General features: G+C 42.7%; 1 long non-coding RNA gene across 1 annotated transcript; it reads right to left on the reverse strand.

Moving 5' to 3' along the window:
• Window positions 1-9,726: 9,726 nt before the first annotated feature.
• Window positions 9,727-20,419, reverse strand: LOC119354451. Its single transcript, XR_005170943.1, has 4 exons — window positions 19,585-20,419; window positions 18,949-19,048; window positions 18,317-18,748; window positions 9,727-10,332 (listed from the first exon to the last, which is right to left on the reverse strand). It is a non-coding gene; the product is annotated as an uncharacterized LOC119354451 (long non-coding RNA).
• Window positions 20,420-20,595: the final 176 nt, after the last annotated feature.

Consider the following 20,595-nt stretch of genomic DNA (forward strand, 5'->3'; position numbering starts at 1 on the left):
AATCTCCAAGTTGTTCCTCAAGGATTCCTTGCCAACCTCCAAGTCTCTCCTACTTTGGAAGATCAGATTTGCGAGGCTCAACTTCTTGATGCTATGGTGAAGAAGGTGAAGATTGGGATTGCCAAGAGTCAACCCAAGTACAAGTGCTATCGTCTTGATGACAAGGATACTCTATTCTTCGAGGATCACATTGTTGTTCCTAAAGGTGACCTTCGTAAAGTCATTATGAACGAGGCTCACAATTCACTGCTATCTATCCACCCTGGAAGTACAAAGATGTACCATGACCTCAAGCAGTCATATTGGTGCTCGAATGAAGCGTGAGATTGCTAAATTCGTTAATGAATGTGATGTCTGCATAAGAGTGAAAGCAGAACACCAACGACCAGCTGGTCTCCTCCAACCTCTTGCCATTCCGGAATGGAAGTTTGACCATATTGAGATGGACTTCGTGACTGGATTTCCCAAGTCCAAGCGTGGCAATGATGCTATCTTTGTTGTCATCGACAAGCTCACCAAAGTGGCTTATTTTCTTCCTATCAAAGAATCTATCACAACAACTCAGTTGGCAGAGCTATATACCTCCAGGATTGTCTCCTTGCACGGCATTCCGCAGTTGATATCTTCTGATCATGGAAGCATCTTCACCTCTAAGTTCTGGGATTCCTTTCAGAAGGCCATGGGCACCAATATTCACTTCAGCACAACCTTTCATCCTCAAACCAGTGGCTAAGTCGAGTGAGTCAATCAAATTCTTGAAGATATGCTCAGGGCATGTGTCATTTCTTTCGGTATGAAGTGGGAAGATTGTCTTCCATATGCCGAGTTCTCCTACAACAACAGCTTCCAAGCGAGTTCGGGCAAGGCCCCATTCGAGATTCTCTATGGCAGGAAGTGCCGTACTCCTCTTAACTGGTCAGAGATCGGTGAACGCCAACTTCTTGGAAATGACTTGATCACGGAGGCTGAAGAAATGTGCAAAGTCATTTGTGAAAATCTCAAAGCTGCGCAATCGCGCCAGAAGAGTTACTATGATAGCAAGCATCGTGACTTGGCTTTCGAGAATGGAGACCATGTCTACCTCCGCGTCTCTCCAATGAAAGGTACTCGTCGCTTCAGTATCAAAGGGAAGCTTGCCCCTAGATACGTGGGTCCTTTCAAGATCATTGGCAAAAGAGGCGATCTCTCCTATCAACTTGAGCTTCCATCCAACTTCGGAAACGTGCACGACGTGTTTCACGTGTCTCAGCTCCGCAAGTGTTTCAAGACTCCTGACCACACCGTCAACTTCGAAGAGATTGATCTTCAAGAAGACCTATCTTATCATGAGCATCCCGTTGCTATTCTTGAAGAAACTGAGCGCAAGACTCGCAACAAGTCTATCAAATTCCTGAAAGTGAAGTGGTGACATCATTCCGACCGTGAAGCCACATGGGAACGCGAGGACCACATCCGTTCCGAATATTCGGAGTTTTTCCAGTCCTAGATCTCGAGACGAGATCCTTTCGTAGTGGTGGAGTGTTGTAACGCCCCGTATGTAACCTGCCATAATTGTATTCCAACTCTTGCCATTTTTGGCACTAAGTTATGATATTCCTCGTTGTTGGGTTTTGTCTTCGTGTTGCTTTTGTCTTTGTCATGCATCTCATATCATGTCATCATGTGCATCGCATTTGCATACATGTTCGTCTCGTGCATCCGAGCATTTTCCCCGTTGTCCGTTTTGCATTCCGGCGCTCCTATGTCCTCTGGTGTCCACTTTTACCTCTTTTCATGTGCGGATGTTAAACGTTCTCGGATTGGACCGGGACTTGCTAAGTGGCCTTGGTTTACTACCGGTAGACCGCCTGTCAAGTTTCATGCCATTTGGACTTCGTTTGATACTCCAACGGTTAACCGAGGAACCGAAAAGGCCTCGTGTGTGTTGCAGCCCAGCACCTCTCCAAAGTGGCTCAAAACCCACCTAAACCCCCTACATCATCTCGGTATTTCGATCACGATCGCGTGGCCGCAAACCATGCTCAATTTGGAGCCTCCTAGCTCCCTCTACCTATAAATATGTGCACCCTGTCCAAATCCCGGGTCAAACCCTAACCCTCTCCCTCTCCTCGCGCCGCCGGACGAAAATCGCCGGCCGGACGTGTCCGACCCGCGCCGCTGCCGCCATGTGGCATCATGCCATTCGCCCGGCCTCCTCCCTCCGCTGCCGGCCCGCCGAGCCGAAGGCGGGCCCCCGAGGCCCATCGCGCCGCCCGACCTCCTCCTTCGCCGCGCCGCCCCACGCCGCAGCAACCGCGCCGGCGCCGCCTCGCCCACCTTGTCGCTGGCCGCCACTGCCACCTTCGCCGTGCGCCGCGCCGCCCAGCTCCTTCCGCATGCGCCGTCCTGCCGCGCCACCGCCGCCCTTGCCGCCCCTCGCCGCCCCAGCGAGCTCTCCGGCCGGATCCCGCTCCTCCGGCGTCCCCGACGACTCTGGCCGCCGTCCTCGTCGACTCCGGTGCGAACGGCGACGAACCTCGGAGACCATGCCCGATCCAGATCTGGAACTTGAGGGTTGACCTAATTTTTCTCCTAAGTCCCAGTACTTTTTAGCATTTTTCATCATGCCATAACTTTGCATCCGTGGCTTCATTTTGGGCGTGTAGCATATCAAATTGTTCGTCTCGATGTGTACTTCATTTCATTCTATTGCACCATATTCATTTGAGTTCATCTTGATGCCCTAAATGCTGTTGCAAGTGTTCTATGCAATGTTAGTTTCAGATTCTTATCAGGATTTGGACATTTGTCATTTTTGCCATGTTTAATGTGTGCCTCCTATGATGTTGAGCCCTACATGTGTTTTGAAGTATGCCATGCCATCTTTACAGGGGTGTATGACATGTATTTTTGTGATCTTTGTGATGACTAGCACAAGCATGCAAAGTAACTCTCGTGATGTTGCTGATTTCAGGGACTTAGAAATCTTCTGTCTTTTCCCTGATAATATTTTTTATGCCAAGTATTCATGTTGCTATAGGGTGATCCATGTCTCTTTTGAGCATGTTCAGTAAGGATCATTTTGAGATATTGTTATGCTCTATCCATCCATGTCTTTGTTTGCAATTATCGAGCACCCTAGCTTGACTCAATCGAGCTCTACTTTTGCTATAAAATGTTCTTGGCAGATTGTTTACATGTTAAGCAATTTTGCGGAGGTTGTTATAGTTTATCCATGCATGCTATGAGAGTGTTCTTGCCATGGTTAGCTAGTTTATCATGTCTACTTGCTGGATGTATGCTTAGTTTGTCATGCAATGCCTTGTGGTGAGTGTATCGAGGTTGCAAACATGCCTACGTGAATATGTTTTGCCATGTTCCAGTTTTCTGCCAAGTCTGAATCTGTTAACGCAAGTTGCTATGTTCACATGGTTGCCATTGTATTTTCTAATCCCTTTTGGCTTATGGTCAGTAAGGGATCTTTGTTGTATGCTTTGAGTAGCTTCATGCCATGCCTTGCTTTGCCATGATATGTTCCCGTAGCATGTTGTTATCTTGCTCTAAACATTGCTTCCTCATGTTAAATTCCTGACATGTTAATTTCACTAAGTCTGTAACCTGATATCTTTTGCACTTTTGCCATGCTTGTTTGAACCTGCTATTGAGTGAATTAGCCGTAGCTCAGTGTTCATCTTTTGTCAAGCATCTTGAGTGGATCACTACCATGTGCTTTGTTGCTATGTTAGGGTGCAGTAGCCTGTTGTTCTTGATGCATTTAGATGGCCTCGTGCTGTTAATCGCAGATCGGTGCCATATTTGTTTTGCTTGTCATTTGCAAACCGTGCATTCAATTCCGGTGATCTTTATATCGATTTCGACCGAAAGAAACTCATCTTTCCAGTGGCACTCTTGGTTTTCCAAGTTGAGGCCAGGTTCAATCTTTCCTTGCATTGTATATTACATCCCGCATATCATGCCATGTTTTGCATCATGTTGCTTGCGCATTGCCGTGGTTGATTGCGGTTCCCTTTGTTTGTGTTCTTGCTTTGGGTAGAGCCGGGAGATGAGTATGTGATCGATGAGCCCATTGAGTATGCTTACGAGGATCAAGCTAACATCAACTCGGAGAACTTTGTAGGCAAGATGACCATACCCTCGAAATCACTTCTATCTTTGCTTGCTAGATGCTCGCTCTTTTGCTATGCCTATGCTATGATACCTACCACATGCCTTATCATGCCTACCATATTGACATGTCAAACCTCTAACCCACCTTGTCCTAGCAAATCATTGTTTGGCTATGTTACAGCTTGCTCAACCCCTCTTATAGCGTTGCTAGGTGCAGGTGAAGATTGAAGTTTGTTCCTTGTTGGAACATGTTTATTGTTGGGATATCATTATTATATCTTGTTTACTCTAATGCATCTATACACTTGGTAAAGGGTGGAAGGCTCGGCCTTATGCCTGTTGTTTTGTTCCACTCTTGCCGCCCTAGTTTCCATCATACCGGTGTTATGTTCCTTGATTTTGCGTTCCTTATACGGTTGGGTTATAATGGGAACCCCTTGACTGTTCGCCTTGAATAAAACTCCTCCACCAAGGCCCAACATTGGTTTACCATTTGCCACCTAGCCTTTTCCCTTGGGTTTCACGGACTCAAGGGTCATCTTTATTTTAAACCCCCGGGCCAGTGCTCCTCTGAGTGTTGGTCCAACCTGTCAGCTGCCGGTGGCCACCAGGGGCAACTCTGGGCTGGCCTACCGGAACCCTGGACAATCCGGTGTGCCCTGAGAACGAGATATGTGCAGCTCCTATCGGGATTTTTCGGCACATTCGGGTGGCTTTGCTGGTTTAGTTTTACCATTGTCGAGATGTCTTGTAACCGGGATTCCGAGTCTGATCGGATTGTCTTGGGAGAAGGAATATCCTTCGTTGACCGTGAGAGCTTGTGATGGGCTAAGTTGGGACACCCCTGCAGGGATTTGAACTTTCGAAAGCCATGCCCGCGGTTATGGGTAGATGGGAATTTGTTAATGTACGGTTGTAGAAAACCTGAAACTTAACTTAATTAAAATGAATCAACAGAGTGTGTGGCCGTGATGGTCTCTTTTCGGCGGAGTCCGGGAAGAGAACACGGTCTCGTGTTATGCTTGAACGTAGGTTGTTCTAGGATCACTTCTTGATCATAGATTCTCGACTGTGCCTTGCCTTTCTCTTCTCGCTCTCTTTTGCGTATGTTAGCCACCATATATGCTAGTGCTTGCTGCAGCTCCACATCAGACCCTTTTACCCTACCTATAATCTTAAATAGTCTTGATCGCGAGGGTGTGAGATTGCTGAGTCCCCGTGACTCACAGATTATTCCAAAACCAGATGCAGGGACCGATGATACCGTTCCAGGAGATGCGACTGAGCTCAAGTGGGAGTTCGATGAGGACTCAGGCCGATACTATGTTTCCTTTCCAGACGATCAGTAGTGGTGCCCAGTTGGGGCGATCGGGGAACATTATGCATTTGGGGTTGTCTTTATTTTGGTTCTGTAGTCGGACCGTGATTGTATCTGGATGATTGTAATGATATATTTATGCTATTGTGTGACGTGGTGATTGTAAGCCAACTATGTACCTCTTTTCTGATTCAGTACATGGGATGTAAGGATTACCCCTCTTGCGACATTGCTTACAATGCGGTTATGCCTCTAAGTCATGCTTCGACACGTGGGAGATATAACCGCATCGTGGGCGTTACATATATGCACTAAAATGCAATGCAAGGTAAGTGCAAAGAATGACTTAAACATAGCAGACAACCTGAAATGGGCCTGAACGATGTAGCTAGTAACTGAGGATTTATAGTCTGAAGTACCGCATCTCCTTTAGGAAACTATGATCCTTCTTGTGAGATGCTTCGGTATGGAAGGTGCGAGCACCAAAACTTGTGCCAAACTTTACCAAATTTTTTCCATGCGATCGTGAGAGCACGCGACAGTGACACAATGATGTTCATTATTTTTTGGACTCTATTTGCATTTCTTGAAATTAAAATACCAACAAGGCCTACGCCTCTGGCCGCACCTTGCGGCCGAACTGTTTGAAGTTCTTTCCCGTTTCTCTCACAATGAATGAAAACTCGCAAAGCGACACACAAATGATCTTGCTAACACGCACGTGTAGTTGCGAATATATATATATATATATATATATATATATATATATATATATAAACACTATTCTGATCACGGGATCAGAATAATATTTTGATCACAACATGAACTTCCCGAGTAACGCGCCTGACCTTCCCCGAGTACTAGGTTGAACTTCAGCTAAAAGGTGTCCAAATGAGGCTTGCGATATACCGTTGGATAGCTATGGACATCAGTATCATGACCCAAGTTAAAATTTTGGCAAAATGTAAGCGGTTTAAGAGCACTTTTGAAAACCGTTATTTCTTCACATAAAAAACGTGAATCGTATTTTTGATCGCATTTTTAAACCGTTTATCGGAATGACGCAAATAATATGGCGTTGGAAAGCTGCTGCAAAACTGCTCCTTCCACATTTTGAAAGTTTTCTCTAATTCCCTATGGTTAAAGAGTAATTCGGAAAATCGTAAAATTTCGCAAACCGAACACCCCAGTTCGTATTTTCGACGCCATTTCTAAACGGCTAATCCAATTGAGGCAAATAATATGGCGTTGGAAAGTTTATGAAAATGCGCTACTTTTTTATGTTAAAAGTTTTTTCTAATTTTGAATGGTTTAAAAGTAATTTAGAAAATGGTACAAGTTCCACCGAGTTCGTATTTTCGAGCTAATTTTTTAACCGTACGTCCAAATGCAGCAAATGATATGGCGTTGCAAAGCTTGAAGAAATGCGAAACTGTTTTGTATATATTGTTTCTCCTAATTCATTACGGTTTTATGTTAGTTTTGAAAATGGTTAAAACGTATTTTTACCGTAATTTCTACAAACTTTATCGGAATGGGGCAAATAATATACCGTTGAAAAGCTATAAAAAATGCGAAACTTTTTCATGTTGATGGTTCTAGCCGTTTTCAAGTAATTGCGAAAATGGCGAGATCATTCTTCCTACCTTTATCACGGAACAGATTATTCGAAAATGCACCGCGTGAAGAACCTGAACTTCTCGGTGCGTGTACCTGAACTTCACTCTGTTTTGCACGTGATTTTCTTGCCCGTAGCTCTCCATCCACCAAGGAACACTCATCTGAATTGAGCAAAGAATATACTGGTGGAAAGCTGATGTAAACACGTAACTTTCCCGTGTTGATCGTTTTTTCATACTCGCGACGATTTTAAAAGTTTTTTCATCTGAAATTCATTCACATAGTAGTCGAACTTCCTGCTGTTTTCACGTTGAACTTCTGTGATATATTTTCATTTGAAATTTTCCCATTCATTTCGTCTGTGTTACATAAATGATATACCTTTTGTGCAAACCTCTCTCACAATAATTTTTCAACTTTATCCGATGGAGGACTTGAACTTATAACAACAAAACTTTTAGAGTTTGCTTTTTTATTCTTTTTTTAATACAAAATGCACACCGTGTAGTACGTGAACTTCTGGCAGTTATCAATCTGAACTTCTCTCAGTTACGTGAAAATATCTGAGATTTTTTTATGATTTTTTAATCTGATTTTCTTAATCCCTTTTTATGAAATTTTGAAGCGCTCTATTTTTAAAAGTTGAACTTCTTGTTTTTTATTTTTTGAACTTCTTGTTTTCATTCTTTAATAACGAGGAAATTCTGAGTTTTCTATAATCATCGAACTTCTCGATCTTTTTAATACGGACTTCCTGGTTTTATTTCTTAATCTTTTTTTATGAAAGAAGCGCTCTATTTTTAAATGTTGAACTTCTTGTTTTTATTTTATTTTTGAACTTCTTGTTTCCATTCTTTATTAACAAGGAAAGTCTGAGTTTTCTATAATCATCGAACTTCTCCATCTTTTTAATATGGACTTCCTCATTTTATTTCTTAATCTTTTTTTATGAAATTTTGAAGCGCTCTACTTTTAAATGTTGAACTTCTTGTTTTTTATTTTTGAACTTCTTGTTTCCATTCTTTAAGAATGAGTGAGGAAAATCTTTGTTTTCTATAATCATCGAACTTCTCCATCTTTTTTAGTTATATCCTTTCATTTTAATTTGAGTTTTTTCATTTTATTCTTTAGTAACAAGAAAAAAAATATGAGTGTCTTCAAAACTTCAAACTTCTCTGCTATTTTAATTTGAACTTTTTAGTTTTATGTGTAGAAAAAATATGGTTTCTAAATAAGCATCAAACAATTTTCTTAAAATTGAACTTCATGCTTTTATTTTTCCTAAAAACAGAAAGAATTTGAGTTTTTTGTGTACATCGAACTACTCCATTATTTAATTTGAACTTCTTGATTTTATATAGCAAGGAAAATTTAAGTAATTTTTGAAATATCAAACCGCTCTATTTTTGTATTTTGGACCTTTTTTAAGTAAATGAATAATGAACTTCTTGCGCAAGCAATTTTGATTTGAGCTTGAAGGAGCACGTGAACTTCTTGCAGCAAACTTTTTAGCATTTTAGTTTTGTTTTCTTCCATTCACATCTGGAATGCAACCCGGGTTGTTTTTTTCACATCAAACTTCTACCATGTGTTTTTGTTCATAATTCATCAGTTGTTTGTTTGATTTACACAAATCATGTAGCTTCTGAAATTTGTGGAAAAGAAACAACTTTATTATTTTAATAACGAGGAAAATCTATGTTTTGTAATCATTGAACTTCTTCGTTATTTTTTTGAACTTCCTGATTTTTTTTGGGTTTTGAACATGTACATACACGGTGAACCTTTCTCACTACAATTTTTTTAACTTTTCCTGGCGGAGCACCTGAACTTCTAGCAACAAAAAATTTAGACTTTGTCATTTTTTCTCTTTTTTCTCATATGATACACACACTATGTAGTAGCAGAACTTCCGGTTGTTTTCATGTTGGACTGCACTTTTTTTTAAATTGACCTTCTTGATTTTGTAATAAATATTGATCTTCTCCCTTGTTTAAATTTGAACCTCTAGTTTTTTAAAGGGAAAATGCATTTAAGTTTTTTAACTGCTCTATTTTTAATTCGAACTTCTTTGGGCTATTCTTTTAGTAACAGGGAAAATCTCAGTTATGTAATATACATCGAAGCGCTCAATTATTTAAATTTGAACACTGGTTTTATAAACATACTCGAAAAACCCCATTTTTTATAAACTTTGTTGAACTGATTGTTGAAAATTTTGACCTCTGTTTTTTATAAACATTAAGTTGCGCTGTTCTTTTATTTTAACCTTCTTGGTTTTGTAATAAATATTGAACTTCTCCGTTATTTAAATTTGAACCTCTAGGTTTTTTAGAAATAGGGAAAATCCACTTTAAAAAATTAAACTTTTCCCTCAATTCTATGTCTAAATTTCCAAACATTTTGTACCGCATACTTCTCATGATTGTGTTAAATTCCCTTTTTGTTTCTGTTAACCCCATTTTTTTATTCCTGGACTCCCCTATTTTTAGTGGTTGAACTTCATCCTTTTTTGTAATTTATTGTTTTTGCGTTAAAAACATATTGAATGTCGTAGTATCCTTTCATGTACCCTCATGTTTTCTATGATATAAATGAAAGTTTTAAAAATATAAATTAAATGGGCTTGGTTCTATACATGCATAAGTACAAAGAAATGAACATTAAATCAGGAGAATACCTGATAAAATGTCTCTGTATTTTTTTCTTGCTTAGTATAAATGTAATATTCTCCTTTTGGGTCATAAACACGAACAGCTGTGGTGCACACGAGTTGGCTACAAAATCTGAAACATTTTTGAGTTCGTGTGTGACAACACGCATGTGCACTCATACATGCATGCACCCTGCACATCAGCACATACTACTAGCACATCGCACACACTCACCACTCATGGGACATACTACTAGCACAACGCACACACTGACCACTCACGCGACACACCAACAGAATGCACGCACCCGACGGCAGCAAGCTACAACGTTGCGGATTCGTCATCGTCTGCGGTCGGATGCCATGGCCATGCCCAACTACTCCGGCCAATCTACTCCGCCAGGTCCTGGCCCGGACGCCTCCATTTTATCTCGTACTTATCCTCATGTGCAGCGCGTGTGCACACGCACAGAGAGAAGAATTATAGGGGAGCCACACACTGATGCTGCTGGACACCTGCTATTTCTTTTTCCTTCATTTAACATACACACTGAGCTACATAGTCTGCCAGGATGAACTTCCCTGTCTTTCATACTGCTCGCATGGGATGGAGGGGTCGTAATTCTTGTTTCCCCTGCACACCACTCTTCATGTGGTTCACGAAGTAGTCTTCCTGGTAGACTGGTAGAAAAAGGAGAGACACAACAAATAATAGAGGCAAAGGTGTCCCGTCTTTCGATGAGATGGTGGATTTCGCTTTGGTGGAAGTCGACTTTGACGATTCGACTACGAACGTGCGAGGACGTCGCGCCTTAGCAATCGCTAAACCAACTCCGAGAGGTTATTAACCACGCCGGAGCACGATCAACCTGACCACGAGGGTCTGTTTCCTGCGAGCAAACGAAGAACAAGCAAGAAACTAAGATTGCAATCTGGATATTGCGAATATAAGATGAAAGCTTTATTGATCAAGGTGGGGTTCTGTGACGCCTTTGTCTGGTCGTTGAACACAAACGAAGTACGCGAAGTTGCAGCTATGGCGAACTTTTAATCTAAACAAAACCCAAAGTCTAAACGATGCCCTAAGGGCTGTATATATGGAGGAAGAGGGGGGAATTTCGTGGCCCTTGGTGGAGGAGTCCGAAATCAACCCTATCTCTTGTTTTACCACACATACGGACTCTAAAAATAGCCTATACTTATGTATTTCGAAATTACATGGGCCTGGCCCAATAATAAGGTGACGCAGCACCTAAAATAGCCTCGGGACGAAATTTATGAAGTGGCATCTTGTATATTTCGTCCAAGGCTTCATGCACCCATTATGGTGGCTTCAAAGTCCTGAAATCATCACTTGTAACTCCGTTCTTGTTCCCCTTGCGCATGCCATCATCTCCATGCTTGTTCTTGCTCCAATGTTCATCCTTCTCCAAGCTAGGCCCTTCATTTGTAAGCAAAACAAATGTATCCAATTTAGGCAGCATCATATTCTCATGAACATTAGAATCATTACCAAGAAACGAAAGTACCTGGTAATTTAGTTGGCGTGCACGACTCTAGTAATTGGTCCAGTATGTATAGCAGCAGGGGCTGTGGGTGTAACAATTGTATTGATGTCCTCATCATCCTCCCCTTCTTGAAATGAAGTCGTCCTCGACGGAAGTCCATCTTCCTCACCCAAATAAGGCTTCAAATCTGCAATGTTAAAAGTGGGACTAACCCCAAAATCTGCAGGCAGCTCAAGTTTATATGCATTATCATTTATTTTCTCTAACACCTTAAAGGGACCATCAGCACGTGGCATTAGCTTTGATTTGCGCAAATCAGGAAATCTATCCTTACGCAAATGTAACCAAACAAGATCTCCAGGTGCAAACACAACATGTTTTCTACCCTTATCTCCAGCAAGTTTATATTTAGCATTCATACGCTCAATGTTTTCCTTAGTTAACTCATGCATTTTTAAAATCAATTCAGCACGTTGTTTAGCATCAAAATTAACCTTCTCCGAAGATGGAAGAGGCAACAAATGAATAGGTGCACGAGGTAGGAAACCATACACAACTTCAAAAGGGCACATCTTAGTAGTAGAATGCAATGAACGATTATAAGCAAATTCAATATGAGGCAAGCATTCCTCCCACATTTTCTTATTATTCTTCAAAACAGCCCTAAGCATAGTAGACAACATTCTATTGACTACTTCAGTTTGTCCATCAGTTTGGGGGTGACAAGTAGTACTAAAAAGCAGTTTAGTCCCCAACTTAGCCCATAAACATCTCCAAAAGTGGCTAAGAAATTTAGTATCACGATCTGAAACAATAGTATTTGGCACACCATGCAAGCGAATAATTTCACGAAAGAACAAATCAGCAACATTAACAGCATCATCGCTTTTATGACATGGTATAAAGTGTGCCATTTTCGAGAATCTATCCACGACAACAAATATGCTATCCCTCCCCTTCTTTGTTCGAGGTAAACCTAAAACAAAGTCCATAGATATATCCTCCCAAGAAACACTAGGTACAGGCAAAGGCATATATAAACCATGAGGATTGAGTCGTGACTTAGCTTTTTGACATGTAGTGCATCGAGCAATAAAATGCTCAACATCCTGTCTCATCTTTGGCCAAAAGAAATGTGTAGCAAGTACGTCCTCCGTCTTCTTCACGCCAAAATGTCCCATTAATCCTCCTCCATGCGCTTCCTGCAACAACAAAAGACGAACGGAGCTAGCTGGAATGCATAGCTTGTTAGCACGAAACACAAATCCATCGTTAACGACAAACTTGTTCCACATTCTTCCTTCTTTACAATTCTGCATTACATCTTTAAAATCAGCATCATGCACATATTGATCTTTGATGGTCTCCAAACCAAATATTTTGAAGTCAAGTTGTGAAAGCATAGTATAGCGACGAGACAATGCATCAGCAATAACATTTTCTTTTCCCTTCTTGTGTTTAATGACATAAGGGAAAGTCTCAATGAATTCAACCAATTTAGCATGTCTACGATTCAGTTTAGCTTGACTTTTAATATGTTTCAAAGATTCATGATCAGAATGTATAACAAATTCTTTGGGCCATAAATAACGTTGCCATGTTTCTAAAGTCCGAACAAGAGCATATAATTCTTTATCATAAGTAGAATAATTCAGACTAGGCCCACTCAATTTTTCAGAAAAGTATGCAACAGGTTTGCCATCTTGTAATAACACACCTCCTAATCCAATTCCACTAGCATCACATTCAAGCTCAAAAGTCTTATTAAAATCAGGAAGTTGGAGTAAAGGAGCATGTGTCAACTTATCTTTCAATACCGTGAAGGCTTCTTCCTGTGCGGTACCCCAAACAAAAGGCACATCCTTCTTTGTAAGCTCGTTGAGAGGTGCAGCAATGGTGCTGAAATCTCTCACAAAACGCCTATAGAATCCAGCGAGGCCAAGAAAACTCCTCACTTGTGTGACCGTTTTGGGCTGCGGCCAACTCTCAATAGCTTCAATCTTGGCTTTGTCAACTTCAATTCCCTGTGGAGTAACAACATAGCCAAGAAAAGATACTCGGTCGGTGCAAAAGGTGCACTTCCCAAGGTTACCAAACAAACGTGCATCACGTAGAGGAATAAAAACAGCACGTAAATGTTCCAAATGTTCTTCCAAAGATCTGCTATAAATCAGTATATCATCAAAATAGACTACCACAAATCGTCCAATGAAAGCACGTAAAACTTCGTTCATTAGTCTCATGAAAGTACTAGGCGCATTAGTTAACCCAAAAGGCATGACTAACCACTCATATAATCCAAACTTAGTTTTAAATGCTGTTTTCCATTCATCTCCCAATTTCATACGAATTTGATGGTATCCACTACGCAAATCAACTTTGGAGAATATTGTAGAGCCACTCAATTCATCAAGCATATCATCTAGCCTAGGAATAGGATGACGATAACGAATAGTAATATTATTAATGCCTCTACAATCAACACACATACGTGATGTACCATCCTTTTTCGGCACTAGAATAATAGGAACATCACAAGGACTAAGGGATTCACGTATATAACCTTTGTCGAGAAGCTCTTGTACTTGACGCATAATCTCCTTCGTCTCCTCTGGATTGGTACGGTATGGTGCACGGTTTGGCAGTGAAGCACCGGGAATTAAGTCAATTTGATGCTCAATCCCTCGAATAGGCGGTAATCCCGGTGGCACGTCTTGTGGAAAGACGTCAGCGAACTCCTGCAAAATGTTAGTGACAGCAGGAGGCAAAGAGGAAGGCACGTCCTCGAATGAAAATAATGCCTCTTTGCACACAAAAGCATAGCAAACAGATTTGCTGAAATCTAGCTCATCAATATCAGATTTGGTGGCAAATAAACATGCACTTTTCAATTTAATTTCAGAAGCAACACTAGATGGTTTATTATTAGGCTTCATTTGTTGCTCAAATTCTTTTGCCACAATCTGATTTCAACTCTTATTCGTCTCCTGTTTTGCTTTATTAGCTCTATTAATATCATCTTTCAAAATGGAATCAGGAGTCATAGGAAGCAAAGTAATATTTTTATCCTTATGAACAAGAGTATAGTGATTGTTTCTACCATGGTGTACAGAATTTTTATCAAATTGCCATGGTCTACCAAGTAATAAGGAACATGCTTGCATAGGTACCACATCACAATCAACATAATCAGCATATGTAGAGATACTAAAATGGACACGAACAGTACGTGTTACCTTAACCTTGCCGCTGTTGTTGAACCATTGGATGTAGTAAGGATGTGGATGTGGTCTTGTGGTGAGAGAAAGCTTCTCCACCATCTCCATGCTAGCCAAGTTGTTGCAGCTCCCTCCGTCTATTATGACGCGCACAGAACGTTCCTTCACAACTCCCTTGGTATGGAACAAATTGTGCCTCTGATTTTGCTCAGCTTGTGTGACCTGCACACTCAAAACACGTTGAGCAACTAAACATTCATACCTGTCAGCGTCTTCAGGAGCCATGTATTGCGTCTCATGATCAGAATCATCTCCACCATGTTCTTCACGTGTAATAAGAGCCAAAGTCTCCTCATCATAGTCACTAGCGGACTCATATCCACCATCCGCGGTAGCAATCATCACACGCGGAGATTTGCATTCTCTCGCATAATGACCTCCTCCCTTACAACGACGACAAATAATATCACTTGTGTGCCCTGTTGATGCCATGGAAGAAGAAGAACGCTGTGCAGGCCCCGCAGGAGCGCTCTTGGCAGATAATGGTGGTTGTGCCTGTTTTCTTGTATCATGGCTGGAGGTGGCACCGGATGGAGGTGCTGGTGCAGTTGAAGTAGAAGATGCACGTGGTGTCCATGATGAAGGTCGGCCTGCAGAAAAGTTAGTTCGCCCCAATGCTTGTCGATCCTGCACTTCACGTTCAGCTTTACAAGCAAGATGGAATAAACGAGTGATATTAGTATACTCCTTATAGTCTAGAATGGTCTGAATCTCTCTATTTAATCCACCCAGAAAACGTGCAAGCATAGCTTCATTCTCCTCAACAATACCACATCTAATCATGCCAGTTTGTAATTCCTGATAATATTCTTCTACAGAATTTTCCCCTTGTCTTAAACGCTGCAATTTTTGAAGCAATTCACGTTGATAATATGGTGGAACCCAACGCGTACGCATAGCAGTTTTCAAAGCAGCCCAAGTAGTTGGAATAGGATATAATCTACAATGTTCAGACCACCATACACATGCAAAACTAGTGAAAGCACAAACGGCAGCAGCAACTCGTCTCTCCTCAGGATATTGTAAACATGTAAATCGTTGTTCAGTTTCTACCTCCCAAGTAAGATATATATCAGGAACATATCTACCCTCAAATGGTGGAATATTCAATTTCAGTTTAGGAATATGGACATCATCTCGTACCTGAGGTGGTGGTGCAGGCCTACCATTACGAATATATACCTGAGGTCGACCTGCTGGTGGTGGTACAGGTGGCTGCACGTAGTGTTGATTTTGATCAACCTCATCCTCATAATCTCCCACATAATCATCCTCCTCCGCATCAGCAGCAGGAGCCACAGAAGTATCAACAGCAGCACCAATAGTTTGGCCAAACGCAAGAGGAACACGGCTTGCTCGGCGGAGGTCTGCTTGGCGACGTGGAGGTAGTCGTTGTTGTTGTTGTTGTTGGAGAGGTGCGTTAGGTGCAGCGGGTGGTGGTGGTGGAAGACGCGCGAGCAATTCATTAAACTTGTTATCGAGCTTTGTTTCGAACGTCTTCTCAAGGCCAGTGATCTTCTCCATGGCCTCTTCAAAATTGTTCAGCACATCTTGCACCTGTTCAGTCATCATTTGCTGAAACTTATCATGAAGCTCCTTGTTCGATAAATTCTCCCAGTCAATCTCGTCGGCTTGTGATCCTGGCATGGTTAGCAGCAATAGAAACACACAAGAATATGATCCTACAGACTACAAACAAGTGGTGGTGGTGGGTGTCACAAATCCGTCAAGCAAATCTCAAATTCTTACCAGTTCTTACCCAGCAGCAGGCGGTGATCGGCAACCGTTGTAGTCAAAAACTCTCAAAGCTTGGATAGAGAGATTACCAGGGAGAGTCAAACGCACGACGTAGATGTATGTGGAGCTGGGAAGGCTTATAATATGGTAGCAAAAAGGGTCAGCAATAATCAATTCAGAGATGCAAAGTTGAATAAACGCTCAACGACGGTACTGTGCTGGTCCTAGGCTAGACTATGCTAGAGACGCGAGCCTAGAACACTAACAAAATCACGGTGCGGCACGTAAACAAGGGAAAAGCACACTCTGAATTTTTTTATTTTTTCGCTCTTTTTTTTGTGCTCTTTTTTTTGCGCTGCTTTTTTTTTTGCGAAAAATCACTATAATGGCGAGTATCTCAAAACTCTTCCTAGCTCAAACTGACAGGATGGGCACGAAATTTTTTCGACCAATTTTTTTTTTCGACTGCCCGGACCCAAAAACTGGAAACGGGTCAAAAAAAACTTCCTATAATGGCACCTGTCTCAAAACACTCAGAAACACCTAAAAATAGGATAGCCAGAATTTTTTTTGAAAAATGCGTTTTCGAAAAATTTTGGGCCTAAACGGAGCGTGGCTACCCGACTTTTTTTTTCCCGTAACCTACTCCGGCAAGGAAACACGAATCGGAATCTAGATGGATCCCGAAAACAAACCTAATAAGCAAAGAACTCGGATTGGTGGTGGATATATGGTGGTGGTATATGGCAGCGGTGGTGGTAGCGGTGGTAGTATATGGATATGGATCGGTGGTGGTATATGGACACGGATTGGTGGTGGTATATGGATACGGATTCGGTGCGGTGGTGGTAGATGGCAGGGGCGATGATGATGGTGCGGCGGCGGCATGACAACTTATGACCAGAACTCGAAACTCTAAAAGACTAGACTCTAAGACCAGCAACTAGACACGACGATGCAACCGCAAATTCAACAAAGCAAAACCCTAAAAAGATTATGCAAGGCTCAGATTGGTTCGGATATGATGAACTAACCCTAATTTTTTTTGTGGCTTTTTCGTGGACTCTAGGTATGAAGAACAGACTCGATCTAAACTACGAAAAACTGTAAAATCTCACCGAGCAACCTGGAGCTCTGATACCACTTAATAGAGGCAAAGGTGTCCCGTCTTTCGATGAGATGGTGGATTTCGCTTTGGTGGAAGTCGACTTTGACGATCCGACTACGAACGTGCGAGGACGTCGCGCCTTAGCAATCGCTAAACCAACTCCGAGAGGTTATTGACCACGCCGGAGCACGATCAACCTGACCACGAGGGTCTGTTTTCTGCGAGCAAACGAAGAACAAGCAAGAAACTAAGATTGCAATCTGGATATTGCGAATATAAGATGAAAGCTTTATTTATCAAGGTGGGGTTCTGTGACGCCTTTGTCTGGTCGTTGAACACAAACGAAGTACGCGAAGTTGCAGCTATGGCGAACTTTTAATCTAAACAAAACCCAAAGTCTAAACGATGCCCTAAGGGCTGTATATATGGAGGAAGAGGGGGGAATTTCGTGGCCCTTGGTGGAGGAGTCCGAAATCAACCCTATCTCTTATTTTCCCACACATACGGACTCTAAAAATAGCCTATACTTATGTATTTCGAAATTACATGGGCCTGGCCCAATAATAAGGTGACGCAGCACCTAAAATAGCCTCGGGACGAAATTTATGAAGTGGCATCTTGTATATTTCGTCCAAGGCTTCATGCACCCATTATGGTGGCTTCAAAGTCCTGAAATCATCACTTGTAACTCCGTTCTTGTTCCCCTTGCGCATGCCATCATCTCCATGCTTGTTCTTGCTCCAATGTTCATCCTTCTCCAAGCTAGGCCCTTCATTTGTAAGCAAAACAAATGTATCCAATTTAGGCAGCATCATATTCTCATGAACATTAGAATCATTACCAAGAAATGAAAGTACCTGGTAATTTAGTTGGCGTGCACGAGCTCTAGTAATTGGTCCAGTATGTATAGCAGCAGGGGCTGTGGGTGTAACAATCGTATTGATGTCCTCATCAACAAATACATAAGACAAAATTTGTCACCCTCACCTTCTGCTGGGGACTTCTGCTCGCGATGGCCTCGACCTCCCTGGTGCTACGGTGCTGGACTGAGATGGTGTTGGGTCATCATTGGGGAATTGGGACTTGGACGGCGCCTGCACCCCAATCCGGACTACAACGGGCCACATGGAGTACCCAGGATCTGGATTTTTGCAACTCCCTGGCACTCTGCTGTGGTTGCATGAACGCTGCTGCCATCCAACGGTGCCCCTATTGTTGCTCCTAGAAATCCGTCTCTAGCATTCCGTCTCTAGCATTCTAGTTAACATCTGAACTCATGTGTCATGACAACGGTGGGGAGATGGAGCCGGGCGAAGGGGAGCTGCATCTCATCTAGGGCCACACCCATGGCATGTGCGAGGTCGTGGCAATCCCAGGGATGCTTGTCGCGATGGTGGATGGGGCGGCGGTGTGTGGGGGCTGCCACGAAAGGAAAAGTAATGATGTTAGTAAAGAAAGATAGGATAAATTAAAGCATGTCATTTAGGAAAATAAATGAAAGTTTGCTCTGCATAGTTGCTCTGACAAAATCAATTTATTCATTTTCTAGTACCTACTTTTTGTAATGCAGGTCGAGTTTTCAGTAAAGGTGCGCAATCATCCCAAAAGCAAAGCAGTACCTCAATTCTCTGTAGCTCAAATTCCACAAATCACTAGTCCCCTGTATTTCCAGTGCAAGTGAATATGTTGAACTGAGCCACCAAAAACTCTTTTTTTAACCTGAAAGTGGCGAGGGAAATAAGATAAACGGTTGTATATGAAGTGCAGACATAACTGGACTACTACTGGCTAGTAATTGAGGATATGCCCATGAAGAATTAACAGCTGATCAAACAGCCACATGATCTGGTTTCACTCCTCTGAATGCAAGTGCGCAGTAGTTCAAGATGAACACAGACTGAAGCATAATACATCAGTTCTAACTAACAAGAAGTAATTCACCTACTCATTCTATAGTGGTATCCATGAGTGGATGTTTTAACTACTCTGCTGGCGATGATGTGACCGTTCTATTGGCGATGATGTGACTGTTCACAGCACTGGATACGCATAATTCTTTTTTAAGAACATATGAAATGAATTATCGAATCAAAATAAAAAAGGGACTCTCTTTTTTATGCAGATGCAGACCCACTTGTTTATTTAACATACTATAAGATGAAGAACAGAGAAGCATTTATACTAACATTACTGACTTGCAAACAATATTGTAGAAACAAACATCAGAGCTACCTGTCGATAGTCCAAGTACACACCTGATGATGAAATCGATTCCAAGCTCCAAATGATGTACCAGCCTATGTCAAAGCTAGCAGATAAGAATAGCTTCACCCAACAAAAGGGCACAACACAGAGCAACCCTAGTAGTGCAGCAGATTTAGAACGTTCAGATTTACATGGTCTTCATCTAGCAGCAGATTTACATGGAGGAGCAGCAGCAATTCAGACGTTCAAGCAAGAGACGATGGGAAGGTCGATCAGACACGCCAGAGAAGGTCACGTGCGATGGATGCTTAGGCAGGGGTTACAGAGGCGACAACGGGAGTCCTCCACGGAGGAGCGCGAGCGGCTGGAGGAAGAGGAAGCCGCCACTGGCTGCGTGGGTAAAGACCCAAGGTGGTGCAGGCTCTTGGCGTCGCCAGAGTTGAGGAGCGGCACCGGCGGTGGGATACGGGGCGTCGGCACGCTCCGGCGGAGGGAGAAGCGAGGAGGTGGCCGGGTGAGGCACGACTTGCTATTCCTGGTGTCGGCGCCCCTATTCTGCTCCTCCCAGCACAGGTGCCTCTGCCCTGTGTTCATCCGTCCCAGGGGGAGCTCGGGCAAGACCGGATCCGTGCGCAGAGGGGGACATCCAGGTGGTGGTGGGCGGCGGCGAGAGGTCCTAGTGGTCGGCGACGGCAGCGCGGGATACTGGTGGTGGGCGGCGCCGCGGCGGCGCGCGTCGCTGGGGTTTTGGGTGCGGGACAGGGAGGGGTGGTGGCTCGCTGGGGGTGGCGTTAGGCGGGATGCAGGCGGCGGTGCAGATGTGGGCAGGCCGGCGCCGACGGGGCTTTGGTTGGTGCCGCCGCGCGGGGAGTGGGTTGAGGCTAGTGTGGTCGGGGCTGGATGGATTATATCGGGGTGAGTTCAGGAAGACCTCCGCGCGCCTTATAGAGGGTGCCGTGATCCAAATAACTATTTTAATCCTGGGATTAGAATAGTGTTATCTTATATATATATATATATATATATATATATATATATATATATATATATATATATATATA

This window comes from Triticum dicoccoides, chromosome 2A (assembly GCF_002162155.2).
Source record: "Triticum dicoccoides isolate Atlit2015 ecotype Zavitan chromosome 2A, WEW_v2.0, whole genome shotgun sequence".
Taxonomy (NCBI): domain Eukaryota; kingdom Viridiplantae; phylum Streptophyta; class Magnoliopsida; order Poales; family Poaceae; genus Triticum; species Triticum dicoccoides.